At 41.3% G+C, this 15,112-nt stretch overlaps 1 protein-coding gene across 8 annotated transcripts in view; it reads right to left on the bottom strand.

Annotated features, from left to right (window-relative positions):
* PLEKHM3 (pleckstrin homology domain containing M3) overlaps window positions 1-15,112 on the bottom strand; it is a 191,100-nt gene that overhangs the window by 169,411 nt on the left and 6,577 nt on the right. Inside the window, exon 1 of one of the 8 annotated variants that reach the window (XM_077771146.1) lies at window positions 11,369-11,516. The exons of 6 other annotated variants lie outside the window; for them this stretch is intronic. The gene's annotated coding sequence lies outside the window, so the exon portion shown is untranslated. Of the gene's footprint in view, window positions 1-1,111; window positions 1,147-11,368; window positions 11,517-15,112 lie in introns of those variants that run through there. One more of the 8 variants, XM_077771149.1, reaches the window with a different exon arrangement.

Below are 15,112 nucleotides of genomic sequence, written 5' to 3'. Positions count from 1 at the left end.
TTATTTTAAAATGTGTCAAGAGGTTTGCAGTTCACAGGAACTCTGTGGTTAACTCCCTGTAACATGATAATGACTATGACTTTGTCTATATTTTATATTTTGATACTTATTATGTTAGCCCTCATTAACCCAGGCACTGATTGACTTTCAGAGATAAATATCAGTTATAATATTTTTCTAGTTGCACATAGGGTTTCTTTCCTTGTGTTTACAGTTAAGCCTTAAGCCTGTTGAATTGTGCAACAGGGTTTCTCAACTTCTGTAATTTTGCAAAACGGGACTTTTCAGTTTCATCTTCTATACCAGAGGCTGTGAAAAAGAAATACATAATAAATTTTAAAACTTTCAGTTCTTTCTTTTCTAAAATTTCAGATGAGCATAATAAAGTATATTTTTTTAAAGAAGGCTAAGTGTGGCTCAGTCGGTTGAGCATCCGACTTGGGCTCAGGTCATGATCTCGTGGTTCGTGAGGTTGAGCCCCACACCGGCTCGCTGCTGTCAGCCTGGTAGTGCAGAACCCGCGTCAGATCCTCTGTTCCCTTCGCTCTCTGCCCCTCCCCTGCTTGCACTCCTCCAAAAAATAAATAAATATTTTACTAAAAAAGGGCTCAAATGGAGTCACTTGTGCGGAGGCCCACATCAGCAAATCAAGACTTAATATCTCATCTCATTGCACTTTCAGCCTCTTCCAGGAATTTAACCTTTAACCAGTCAATCTGGAATTACCAGATCAGCACTAGTGAGGTTATCTGCCTAATAGATCCTGGCCCTTCCCCTAAAGAAAGGTGACCTTGCTTGAAACGAGCCACTCTTTGTTAGAAACTTGAGTTTTCCCACCCCTTCTGCCTATAAAAGCTTTCCATTTTGTACAGCTTTCTAAGTACAACATGGGATGTCACCAGATTCATGAATTGTTGAATACAGCCAAATTGATCTTCAAGTTTACTCAGCCAAATTTTGTTTTTTTTAACATAAGTTTCTCATTTTATGAATAATGCACCAAAGTGCAAAGCAGTTAGTTATTTGACTAAGATTATATTATGCACATCTCTTTTCTTAGCCAGTATTTAAAATTCAGTCTTTAATCATACTAGAAAGAGAGGGTAAATACCTTCAAAGTGATTCTTTCTTTCTTTCTTTCTTTCTTTCTTTCTTTCTTTCTTTCTTTCTTTCTTTCTTTCTTTTAAATCAAAGTGTCTGGGTATACACTCTTTGTGCTACCTGTTTAGCTATTCATAGGCTGGTTAGAAGCAGAGAACCATCGATGGCCATCACAGCTAGCTTGTGGAACACTTCTACGCCACACATCCTGTAACTGTAGACTGCCAGACAAAGAAGGGAACTTTGAAGTCATCCTTCCAACCCCAATCTTTCACAGAAGGAGACACTGAGACCGAGACATTATGAAATCACATGGACACTTCTGTATGCCTTAGAAAAGGCTTCAAAAGAAGGTGCCCTTTGAGTTGAACCTAGAAAAGTTAGAAGGTATTTGCCTGGATGGTTAGGAAGAAATTAGAAAGCGTAAGTTACATTTTGACTAGCAAGGGATTTTCAAGTTTATTAAATGACTTTCCAAAGGCAGTGTGGTGAGCAATATAGTGGGAAGGGTCTGAGCCCTAGAGTCAGCTCCGGGTTCAGATCCCAACTGTCTCATATTAGCTATGAGGTCTGGGACACGATTTCCCTGACCCACACCTGCTCCACCTCAAGTCCTTCTCGAGGCTAACCTGTTCTTCCTATTCTAGGAATTCTGGTTTTCACTATTTAATGTTTTCCATTGCCTCTGTTTGGAACTTATGCAGCTATTCCCTTTCCTTTCCCATGGAAATATGCATTTACCCTTCCAAATATACCCTAAAAACTTCTACTCTTCTCTGTGTGACCCAGCACTCTCATACCACTCTTCCTGTTCTATCTCTACTCAGTCACACAGGCCTTTCAGTCCCTCCTTAGAGGTTTACCTTTTTGACCTCCAGGCCCAGTGACAAAGCTGTTCTCATTGCTGGATGGTTATTCTGTCCTTCTCTCTTTTGCACTTACCTAATGCCAAGTTATCCTTCAACCTAACATCAAGTGACAGACCTGTATTCCATAAAGATGGACACAACAAATTCTGTCCCATATGATTTTCTGCAATGAGACCTTGTTACTACCCCCTCAAGAATCGACTTTATTCTTCCACTCCCTTGAATCTGGGCAGGACTTGTGACGTTTTGATCAAGAGTATGGCAGAAACGATGCTGTGCCCTTTTGAGGTATAGACCTTACCTGGCCTAGCAGATTCCTCTTCCTATCTCTTGGAGCTCTAAGCTGATACCTAGGAAATGAGGTGATCTGCTAGAGAGGTCACATGTTGCATCAGGGAGGCACCAGGCATGTGAGTGGAGAAGCTATCTTGGATGACAGCCCAGTTAAGCTTGCAGAGGATTCCGGCCTGTCGGTATCTAACTGCAACTCATACAAGATCCCAAGTGAGAACTGTCCAGCTAAGCCTAGTTAACCCAGAACTGTGAGAGACGATAAACTGTTTAAAGTCACTAAGTTTAGAAGTATTTTGTCACACAGCAACCAATAATCAGGATGTGTCACTTCCTCAGGGAAGCACTCTCCAATGTCCCAGACTAGGTGAAATGTCCTTGTTTAAGTTTCCAAGGCATTTGCATTTCTGTAAGTCACACACTTTACAGTTATGATTACCAGTTTCAATGTCAATAGCCTGTCTTGGGCAGCAACCGTGTCTATTTTGCTCACCCTCGGACCTCCAGACACAGTTGCAAATTAACAAATATTTGTGAAGTAACTAATGAATTATTTCTGAGCGGCTATCTTTAGGACCATTGACATTATTTTCTTTTCCTCTTTCTCCTTTGTTGTCAGTACCTGTGACTTAACACCTCTTACCACATGACGATCTCCAGCAGCAAACAGTAAAGATAGCTGCTGGTTTAACACCAGTCAAATGAATTGACAGACTGGAGTGAGAGATCCAGCTCTTTGCCTGTATTTGCATAGTACAAATTAAATAGTTAAAAAGAATTACAGAGAGTTGCAGTGATGTATTTGTTCCACATTTACTGAAGGAGCTACTGAGTCCTACCCACTGCTGATGCTTCAGTGAACAAAACAGATATAAATCCTGCCCTCGGGGAGCTTACATTCTGGTGGAGCTCTCACAATACGCCAGGCATATCTCTAAGTGCGTTCCGTGTCTTGCTGTCATGTGTAAGGCATGGCTGAGAAGGGCCCCTGAGGAGGTACATTCCTGAACAAGTCAACTTTGGAAACCATCTTTTTCCCCTCAGTTAAACTATGAACTTCTTGAGGGCAAGCCCCATATCCATACCTGGGTCCCTGTTCCCCCAAATCCCAAAAGGTCTTCCTGTCTCTTGCCTTCCTCCCTCTAATGCAGTCTCCACATCACTTCTCTTAACCCTTCACAGTCTCCCCAGTAGAAGAAGGGTCAGCAAACGTTTTCTATAAAGACTTAATATAATAGGGGCACCTGGGTGGCTCAGTTGGTTGAGCATCGAACTCCTGACTGTGGCTCAGGTCATGATCTCACAGTAGTGAGATTAAGCCTCCCATTGGGCTCTGTGCTAAATTTGGAGCTTGCTTGGGATCCTCTCTCTCTCGCTCTCTACTCCTTTCCTACTCATTCATGTGCACTCTCTCTCTAAAAACAAATTTTTTTAAGAAGTTAATAAATAGCCTTGGCTTTATGATCCATACAGCCAGTTTTGCGATGACTCAACCCTGCCATTGTAATGCAGAAGGCAGCCATTGACAATATGGAACTGGGTGGGCGTGTCTGTGTCTGATAAAACTTTACTTACAAAACAGGCTGATAAACCGAATGTAGTATATCCATACAACAGAATATAATTCAGCTTTAAAAAGGAAGGAAATTCTGTCACATGCTACAACATGAATGAACTTTGAGGACATCATGCTAAGTAAAGTAAGCCAGTCACAAAAAGACAAATACTACATGATCCACTGTATATAAGGAATCGAAGTAGTCCACTTCACAGAAACAGAGAGTGGAATGGAGGTTTACCAGGGGTTGGGAGTACAGGAAAGAAGGCAGGTGGAGATGAACAGGTATGGGTTTTGGATCTGCAAGATGAAAAAGTTCCAGAAACTGTTTCACAGCAATGTGAATACGTTTAACACCACGGACACGGAGCTGCCTGGGGTGGCTCAGTCAGATGAGCATCCAACTCTTGATCTCAGGTCATGATCCCAGGGTCTTGGGATCAAGCCCCGAGGTGGGGCTGAGCATGGAGCCTACTTAGAATTGTCTCTCTCTCTCCCGCTGTCCCTTTCCTTCCCCAACCTTATAAATAAATAAATAAATAAATAAATAAATAAATAAATAAAACCACTGACACATAAAAATGGTTAAGGAGATAAATGGTAAATTTTATGGGGTTCTTTTTGTTTTTGTTTTTACCACAACTCAAAAAACAAAACAAAACACCCAAGCAGGCAGAGGGTCAGATTTTCTTATGGGTAGTAGTTTCCTTGAAGATTCAGTCCAGCAGAGAAACTGCATCTCCACAAATTACCAGCAATGAGACTTCAGCAAGTTACTAACCTCTTTCATTTCAGTTTCCTCATTTGCAAAATCAGCAAGTTAATAACACCCCTCTCTCAGGAAAGTTGAGAGAATTAAATAAGACAATACGTGGCATGGTTCCTGGCACATAACACAATGGCCTAGAAGCCCTTACCTCAATCTGCTCTGTCATCTCTCCTCCATGACCTCACACCTTCCCTACTGCTGACCCTCCCTTCCATCTGGCCACATTGGCCTCCATGCGGATTCTCAAACCTGTAGGCATGTTCTCACCTCAGGGCCTTTGCATTGGCTGTTCCCTCAGAACCAACATGACCTTGAAGTGATTGTGCATGTCACCCTTTCAACGAGGCCTACCTTGACCATCCTGTTTAAAATTATAGCATATATCTCTGCCCTGGGCTTCTGATTCCTTTCACTCTGCATTGTTAAAAAATAAACTCATAATTTAAAAATAGTTTTAAATTTATAAATTGATACAAATGAGAGAGGGCACAAGCAGGGAAGGGGCAGAGAGAGAGGGAGGGAGACAATCCCAAGCAGGTTCCAAGCTCTTAGCGCTCTTAGAGCAGAGCCCAGCTCAGGGCTCGATCTTACAAACTGTGAGATGATGACCTGAGCCAAGATCAAAAGTCAGCCGCTCAACCTGCTGAGCCGCCAAAGAGCTCCTATATTTACAAAATTATTACAATGATAGTATGGGGAGTACCAGCATACCCTGGGCCCAGTTTCCTCCATGTGACATTTTACATTAGTATGGTACATTTCTCACAATTAATAAACCAGTACTGATACATTATTATTAACTGAAGTTCGTACTTATTGGGATTTCCTCAATTTTTCCTAATACCCTTTTCTCTTCCAAGATTCTATACAGGACGTCACAGAACATTTAGTTGTCATGTCTCTTTAACCTCCTCTTGGCTGTGAGTTTCTCAGCCTACTTGCTTTTGATGACTTCGACAGTTTTGAGGAGCTCTGGCCAGGTAATTTATAGATTATCCCTCAACTGGGAATTTTTGATGTTTTTCTCATGATTAGACTAGAGCTATATGTTGTGGGGAGAAAACCCACAAAGGTAAAGTGTCATTCTCAAGGGTAGATACTATCAACATGACTTACCACTGCTTATGTTAACCTTGATCACTGGATTGACCCTTTTTCCTTACATAGTTACTATCTCATAACATCCTACTTAATTTGATGTTTAGTGTTTCTCTGTAATAAAATGTTAGCTCCCCGAGGGCAGGAATATATGTTCACTTTGTTCACTAAGGTATCCCAAGTGCATACGATAGTATCTGACACGTTAAAAAAAAGAAAGAAAGAAAGAAAGAAAGAAAAAAAGAAAGAAAGAAAGAAAGGCACTAACTACTCATGTGTTGAATGAATCCACTATTACTCCTTTGCATGACGTGCATGGCCCTTCATGATCTATCCACCTCTTCAATTTGTAGATCCTAACCGGCATCCACCTTACTGTTTTACTCCTCCATACTTTGCTCCAGGTTGGAGCAAATGCTTTTGCCTTTCCCAAATGCTCAGGCTCTCTCACAGCACCCTGGGTTTGCCACACCACACTGAAATGACCAACAGTCTCTATTCCATGTATCCCACTCCACACTTGAAGTGACTAGACAGCAGGTGAAGGGCTTACGCACCCCCTATGTAATCTGTGTCTTCATCCTCTGGGGCTCCATTTTCCAAACCCATTCTTTTTGGAACTTCATCTTTTCTCTAGGATATATAGGCCTCAAATTGACTACAACACAAGGATCTAATGCCAAGCTTATTCTCTATAAGTAAACTCTTTCCCTAGCATGCTTCATTTGGTTTTGAAATTAATTAAAAATAACAATAACATATTCAGACAGGTCAAAATAATGAAGATTATGTTCCCCTGACAAAATGAACCAAATAAATTGAGTATGTAGGTGCGGTGTGGTTTGCCTCAGCACAAAACTGGAAATTAGGATCTAATTAGAACTGTGTTCTAAATCTGGCTCAACCACACACACACACACACACACACACACACACACACACACACACACAGACACGTGCTGGGTGGCCTCCGGCAAACCATTTAAACTCTGGCTGCTTTACTCAGCTACCTGCATCCAATAAAGTTGCTAACATCCCAATTGCTAAGCCTGTGGGTCACTCACTAGGTAGGTGTTCCAACATGCCTTTAAAAAATGTAAACTATAATTATGGAGTGCTCCACTGGACCGCACCCACTCACCAAACACATGTTCCTGGTCTATACCTTCAAAGATTTGTCAGCCCAACAAAGGCAAAGTCAGCGACCAGCTATTTAGACTACACTACTTTTCAGCCCAATTCAATGATCTACAGATATTTTATCTTATTTTATATAAAATGCCCTTTCTGTAAAAAGGGTTATTTCTCCTATTTAATAGATTGAGAAACTGAAGTCCATTTGTCAGCATGGTACGAAAAGCTCAACCCAAAGAATCCCTTGCACACGTCAAACTGTAACAGGACAGAGAATCAGTGTATTGCTATCTTCTAACAAGGAAATCTGCTGTTTACACGCTCATTAAGCCAGGCTAATTAACAGGATGAATAAATTAGTCCTCCCACACGGAGGCAGAAACAGATATGAGCAATAGCACCACCAGGCCAGCCCACACAAAGAGGCCATGTTCTCCAAGGCTGGATGGTAAAAGCACTGACTTCCTCCCACTTGACTAAATGGCCTATAATAAGAGTGTAATGAGTGCTGAGAGGGTGTCTGAGGCCAGGCGGTTTTAGAAGCAGCTGGACTCTGGAGAAAAATGCAACGCTGAAGACACCTAAGGTAGACGGTGTCTGCCAATCCATTTTCAAATGTGAGAATGAAGAGGGATTACAAGGGTGGTCGGTACACGTGGCTCTCCCATGTTCTTCACTTTGGTTAAGCTGAAGCTGACTGAACCTTGTCTAAGTTATATAATGTAAAAGAATCCCCCACAAAAATGATGTGACCCTAGTAAGGTGACCTTTCTGGACCATAAGGCTCTAAGAGATCATGATTTTTTTCATGGTGCTTTGACGTAAAGATGATGTAGGCATGTTGACGGAGCACAGGCAAGCCACAAAGAGCAGAGAAGGAAAGGGTGCCAGTGTGGACCTCACAAGGAGTTCAGAGGTCTTTCAGAGAGGACACCTAGAGACACAGATGGGGTCCCATTTTCACAGGCCTACGAGGAACATTAAATGGCTGCACTGTATATAAGTTTTCATAAATGAGAAGTCTATTGCTATGTAACACATTGGGAGAATAATATTAAAAAGATAATTTGTATAGTGTTTTCCCAGTTCCTAAAGCAATAAATATTCATAGAAACTCTGGAAAATACTGACGATATGGAAAAGAAAACAAAAATCAGTCATGATCTCATAACTCAGAGAAAATAAATCAATAGGTGTGTTCTGTCCAGTATTTAATTGGAATCAGATTATATATACAGTTTGGGCACAGTATCTGTTTATATGAATGCTCAAAAAGCAAGTACCACTAACCCTGAAAAAAAACAAGCAACGTCCCAGAGTGTGCTGTGCTCACCTATGCCTTACAAGCTGGCATAAGGGCCCATTTGGTTGAACCTCCTTCTACAGCTCTCCAGAGACTTCTTCCGTACACAACCACCAGTGTTCTTCCAAGTCCTGACCCTCCTTGATGCTGTTAACCAGCCCCTCCTCAAACATCTCCGGTGCTTCACAGGCACCGCACACCAACTTTCCTCTCATTTCTATCCTCTCATTCTCGGTCTCTATCTTCCTCCCTTCCTCACCCATCTCCTCACCAAGCGCGGGCACTGCTTGAGCTCTCTTCTCTAACTACAGCTACAAATTCTCCGGAGATCAATTTATCCACACTCGTGGTTTCAATAATTACTTCTAGGTTCATGCCTTCCAAATGTCCACTGTCCAGTGTCAATCTCAAGCTTAACCTCTGGTCCTAGGTTCCCAACTATTCATAGGACTTTTCTATCTGGCTTATCTCATGACAAAATTAAGCTCAATTTGTCTAAAATCACAATCAGTTACTCGTTCAACAAATGTTTGGTGAACCTTCACCATGGGCTGGGCCCTGTTCTAGGCACTGGGGAGACACTAGCAAGTAAGTCTTTCAATGAAGCTTCTGTCGACAACAAGGTCCAACATGCTCACCCGACACACTAAACCTTGTCCAGCCTGGGCCTGGCTTGCCTGCCCAACTGTCCACTTCTCTTCCAGAATATAGGCTTCCTCCAAACTGCAATGCTATCGCTTGAATTTTGTTTTCCCAACTCCAAAATGGTGCTTAACACAGCTGTCTCTGAGGTACCCTCTCCCCACTTCTACCTATGAAATTCCTTTCACTCTACAAGCTTAAATGCCACCTCTTCCACAGGCTTTCTTTGATCCCTGATCCTAAAACAGTCTGCTCTTTTATTGACATGCCCACAGAAAGTCTTTGGCACTGCCCCAACAACACAGATACTGCATGCTGCCTGTTCTTTCTGAAATGATGACAATGACAATTATGATTTCTCAAAAGCCTATATTGTGCCAGGTACATTGCTTGTGTACCTCGCCATGTGTAATGGAAGTATTATTATCCCCATTTTACAGACAGAAAATGGAGGCTCAAAGATAAACAATTTGCCTGAGGGTGAGACACCTACTCTATTGGACTCACAGCAACTTCAGAGCAGTGATTCTAACCTATTTCATCTTCATACCCCCCACTGGGCCTGGACCTACGGCTGGCACACAATAGGTGCTCAGTAAATATTTGCTGAATGAACAACTGAATAAAGAGTAGGTTTTCAAAGCATTGACATCTGTAAATATAAATACCACTCTGGTTTTCTGGCCAAATTCTTTAAATTCATTATAAGCTCATTTAAGTAAAATCTGACAAAATGTATGTTGACTTGAGCTTTAAAATTTTTTCTTGGTAGAGAAAGCTTCTAAGCTCTAGAAACCAGGTTTAAAATAACATGGCAAAGGTCAGGCAGCCACGACCTCACTCAGACCTTTTATAGAAACAAAAGCACCTGTGCAGCATGAGAGAATTGTTTTGTGAACCACTCCAGATCAGTAGTTGGGCTGGTCTCACTTCCCACTGACTTAGAGCTCAAGCTCTTTCGAACACCAGTAAAGAGATGTTCCCTTTGAAATACACCCAATCAATTTAAAGCACTTTTCAGTACATCTCTGAGCTTGCTTGTTTGCCACTTGCAAAATCATTGAGACATTTGATGCCCCGAGATGTTTTCCCAGAAACCAAACTAAATATAAGCATGGCATTTCAACTCTCAGATTGCCCTGCTGTTGAAGGCAGTAATGTTATTATGTCCCGATGTCAACCACTGGATGGGAAAGCCAGGGCTCCTGATTGGGAAGCCCATTTCATAAAACCACCAGAGTTCCAATATGTCCTCTTTTAGAAACCAAACAGACATAAACTTCAGTTATGTAAGTGTCTAAAAATGCAGACTCAATGCTTTCCACTTCCATTTACCTCCATGGTAAGGACTAGAGATTAAAAAACAAACAAAATACCCTCAAATTATCTAAGACTGAGATGAAGAGGGCGAAGACTTCCATCATAAAAAACCACATCTTGCTACAGTCAGCCTCCAGCTGCAACAGGGAATAACTGTTGGACTAGACTCCGTGTAGGTGCCATCCGAGCCAAGCCAGCTGACATAAGCTGAGTACATGACAGACCACAAAAGTGAACATAATAACCACCAGGGCGATACACTGAGACCCACATATGCAAGACACACAAAAAGAACTAGGGAAGTAGCTTCAAAGATGTCATCAACTCATATGGCAATTTGCCTTACTAAGAATAATCTTTTTCATATGCATGGTTTAGAGTATGGTTTATAAAGCACTTGATAAGCTTCTTGATAAAAACCAGTAGTAAACAGAGAGAGGTAAGTAAAGTAGCAGGATTACTTTAAAGATGATGAAAGAGACACCAAGATGACTCATCTGGGGTCAGCTGAAGCCCTATGGGGACAAAAAAGGCTCCAGGAATCCCTGTCTAATTACTGGGCCAACCAAGTTCAATTACCTTCTAAGTCACCTTAAATTGCTCAGAGGCACTGATGTTAGAAGGACCATAAACTGTAAGTTATTGAATCCAACAATGAGCCACCCATTTTGAGTTTCTTCAATGGGACAGAGGTGTGGCAATGAGAACACAAATTTCTGAGACCGCAAAGGGTTAATGTCACAACACTGACTTCTAAGCTGAATGACTACAAGCAAGTCAGGCTGACTCAGGACTTCTGCATCCTCCTTATCTGCAAAATGGAAATCCTGCCAATGCCTGCCCCCAACTGCCTTAGAAAATTGTAAAGCATAAATGCAGGTTATATATGGAAAATCTCTTTATGAAATCTAAACCAATTACTATTCCTATTAGAAACAAGTGATTTCTAACCACACAACCATTTAGACTCAACAAGCATTTATAAGGATGGACCAAGTACCCAAACACTACATTAGAGGCTGGGGACACAAAACCACAGCTTCTGTCCTAGAAGAGCTTAACAGCCGGTGGGGAAACATTAAACCAAGTGTAAACGGTGCCTTAACAGAAGTATCCAAAAGGTGTTATAGGAACATAAATAGGGAATCATCAATAATCAAGAGATAATAAAGGGTCTTAATGACCAAACACAATTAAATGTCTTAACAGTCTACAAAGAGATGACTTCAGTTGGAAGAAATCAAAGACAAAGGAAACAAACACACAAATAAAACCAATCATACCTGCTCTAGAAATGATGTTATGTCTGGCATGAAGCTGTCAACCTATGGTAAGAGCTTCAAAGGTTACAAAGAGTGAGTTCAAAGTAAATTAACAATCACACACATGGAAGGCACAAATGCAGAGAGTTCTTCACAAAGCTGCCCAAGTCTTTCTGTCACACAGAACATCTCTGGCTGCGTGACGGGATGTCATGGGAAATGAATAAATGCCTCACTTCCTGTTGACTTTAATTCCTTAGGTCACTGCAGCTGATTAGCAGAAGGGAAAATACTTAGAACTTTAACCTTCAAAACAACACTCAGCTTGTGGATTAGCCCATATTCACAAAACCGGTTCCTGTGGGTACGTAGGGTGAATGTATGGCAAAGTAATTAACTGTTTTGGTTTTTTTCTTTATCTGCTACAACTGAACCTGTTAAAAAGTGAGCCTGAGTATCAGACCTATGATAAGGTCTCAGCAAAAAGTGATTCACTTATTTGAAAGGACAGACATACTCAGTGGTGATCAACCGCATCCATGACTGCTCCTTCCCTTTGCGACTTAATCTGTGACAACAACCTTGACTACCAAGCAGCCTCTTACCAGTTCTATCAGGAAATAAGCAAGGCTGCCAAAGGCAGACAAAACAGTCTTTGACCTTCAAAGATAAGGACAAGGTAAGGTAAGGATGAGTCTGTTATTTTACTAAGTACAACAGGAAGGTCAGAAACAATCTCTGTCCATCATACAGGACAAAGGAAAAGTTTACAAAGTATGAAGGAGAAAAACAGTAGGAACTACATTTTCATCTCTAGTTCTGGGTTTAAATTTCTTTTTTTTTTTTTTTTTAATGTTTATTTTAGAGAGAGAAAGAGAGACAGAGTATAAGTAGGGGAGGGGCAGAGAGAGAGAGAGAGAGAGAGGAGGCACAGAATCCAAAGCATGCTCCAGGCTCTGAGCTATCAGCACAGAATCTGATGTGGGGCTCGAACTCAAAAACTACGAGATCATGACCTAAGCCAAAATCAGATGCTCAACCGACTGAGCCACCCAGGCACCCCTTAAATTTCTTTTATTATGGACTGTTATCATCAGTATGGAATGGATTATTAGAAAACAATTATGCGGTGTATACACATTCTGGAGCTCTGATTGGCCCATGTTCCTTTAACTCTTTTAATCTGATGCCAAGATGACAGGCATATGATAACTGGGCTCAAAGAAATGCCCATCGTCCAAGACTACCATTACTATACTAAATTCACTAAAAATGTACTGCAAACGACTCATTCAATGTGGATGGACACATGTTAAATGTGGAATGATGAATGTAATTAAATGTTTAAAAACAAAATAAAGAAGAGTTCTTATAATTCCTAAGCCAACACCAAGATTAAGAAGCCATAGCTAATATTTTTGGAGAGTTGCTAAAGGACAGCCATTATTTAAGCCCTCTATCTGCATCATCCTGTTAAATTCTCACAACAACCCTCTCAGAGTGCTACTATTATTAGTATTACCATTTTACAGAAAAGGAATTTCAGATTTATTTTTTATTATTGTTTTTAATGTTTATTCATTTTTGAGAGATAGACATAGAGTGTGAGTTGGGGAGGAGCAGAGAGACACACACACACACACACACACACACACACAAACTTGAAGCAGGCTCCGGGCTCTGAGCCATCAGCATAGAGCCTGATGCAGGGCTTGAACTCACGAACTGAGAGATCATGACCTGAGCTGAAGCTGGACACTCAACTGACTGAGCCACCCAGGTGCCCCAAAAGGATATTCAGATTTAAAGAGATGAAGTTATGTGTCCAGAGTAATATTGCCAGTGAGTGGAAAAAAGGCTCTAAAATGCACACACAGTCCTGTATGGCATTTAATAGCAAATCAATTACCCTGAGATAATATAGGTAAAATTTTACAGACGTCATGCTTTGAATTTTAGTATCAAACATCAGTGACTTGAAATTATTTATTATTAATAACTATTAATTATTTAATTATTTCAACTATTTATTTTTAAATCTTTGTTAATCCCACAACTCAGAAAGTTAAATGCTAAGTATCATCTTTACACCCAGGGAAACAGTTTATACTTAATTTATTTTTAAAAAATCACATCTGTAATACTTCTGTGTCATTCTAAGTTCTCTAAGGGAATGGTGGGTGAGAGATCTGTAAACAAACCGAATAAAAAGCTGTTCTCTAACTAAATAGCTAGCCTCAATTCTCTTAGTGACCTTGAACACATTACTTGGAATGTCTGCAAGGGTATAATAACTATGACTTCATTTAGGCCAAATAAGTGCTTTTGCAAATGTTGACACAGTCCTAATTGCCCAAACCTTTTACTAATGTTTCCCTAAGATATCATTTTTCATTTAGCCAATAAATAGAAACACTTGTAAAATGTTTGCTGTAAAAAAAATACCTGCTACGTAGTGTTTCTGTCAAAAGAATTAAAGAAATCATTTCAAATTAAACATGACCATAGATAATTCCAAGATATTTGAACTACTGAGGCATGTCCACATAAATTGCCTCCTTCTAAAGCCAACTGAATTTTTTATCGGTGGAGGAGGAAGATGGGTACGAATATCAATATATATGGGGCTCAACCAAAAAAACCAAGTTGACCCACAGCCTTCAGTCTTGTTTCTTAGGCCTACTGAAAGATGAAATGTCCAGGTTTCATATCACCGCACTCCAGAGAATCTACAGACATCATAGCTAACATTTCCGGGAAGGACAATTATTTTGGGACCACAGGCCTGGAACTGGAAGGCCTTGTTCAAGGTTCCATGTACTACGACCAGAGGTATGACTCTGGGCAAGCCACTCGAACCTGAATTCCAGTTACTTCGATGCAGGGCAAATAAGGATACCTGTCCTACCCTCTTCAAATGTTGCCCTGGAGAGCAAGTCAAATGACACACTGCAGCGCCCCGTGAACTCCCAGGCAGGGTACAGGGTGCCAACAGCAGGACATGGCGCCAGGGCACAGGGCCCCGCATTCTCTGCGATCTCCTCCCGTTATAAACCAACAAACTGGTTTCCCACCACAGAGAGTGGCGACAGCAATCAGTTTAGGAAGCTCTGAAATAGGTTTTCATCTCCTCGGGGAACTCCTGCACTGTGCAAGGCAGCATGAGTCACTGTGCTTCCGAGTTTCTGGTGGTGTTGGAGGGGAGAGATTCAACTCTACAAGTGCATGAGGATTCAAAGAAGAAAAACCAAGTAAAACCCTCCCTTGCCCTCCAAGTTCCTCTACAGCTAAAATACTTTTTCCTCCTCCCTTTTAATTCCAGGTTCCTAAAAGAAACTTGCTCTTTATGCTTTCTGACTCTACTTCTCACCACCCATTCATGCTCCCTACTAGAAGCAACCTGGGCCTTCCCTAGCTGGAACTGCAGAGGCAAAGGTCATCAACAATTTCCTTGTTGCTGACCCCAGGGGACTCTTCACCCCACACCCGACCTGACCTCATGGCAGTATCTGAGCTACTGAACACCCACTCTGCATTGCTCTCACGAATATGCTGATGTAGCCTCTTCTGATATTTCTCCTTTATCTCTGCTCTTTCAGTCCCCACTATGCGTCCCCCTTCCCTATGTTCATATCATAAATGCAGACATTCCTCCATTTCCCCCCATAACTTATTTAGTTCCTCCTGTTCTCCATTTCTGTGGCTTCAGCTGCAATCCACGTGGTGGATGAGGAATAGATTACTCCCTTAAGATCTAGACCCACA

Source organism: Crocuta crocuta, unplaced genomic scaffold (genome assembly GCF_008692635.1).
Source record: "Crocuta crocuta isolate KB4526 unplaced genomic scaffold, BGI_CrCroc_1.0 scaffold160, whole genome shotgun sequence".
Taxonomy (NCBI): Eukaryota; Metazoa; Chordata; class Mammalia; order Carnivora; family Hyaenidae; genus Crocuta; species Crocuta crocuta.
This window is presented reverse-complemented; position numbering and strand designations above follow the sequence as displayed.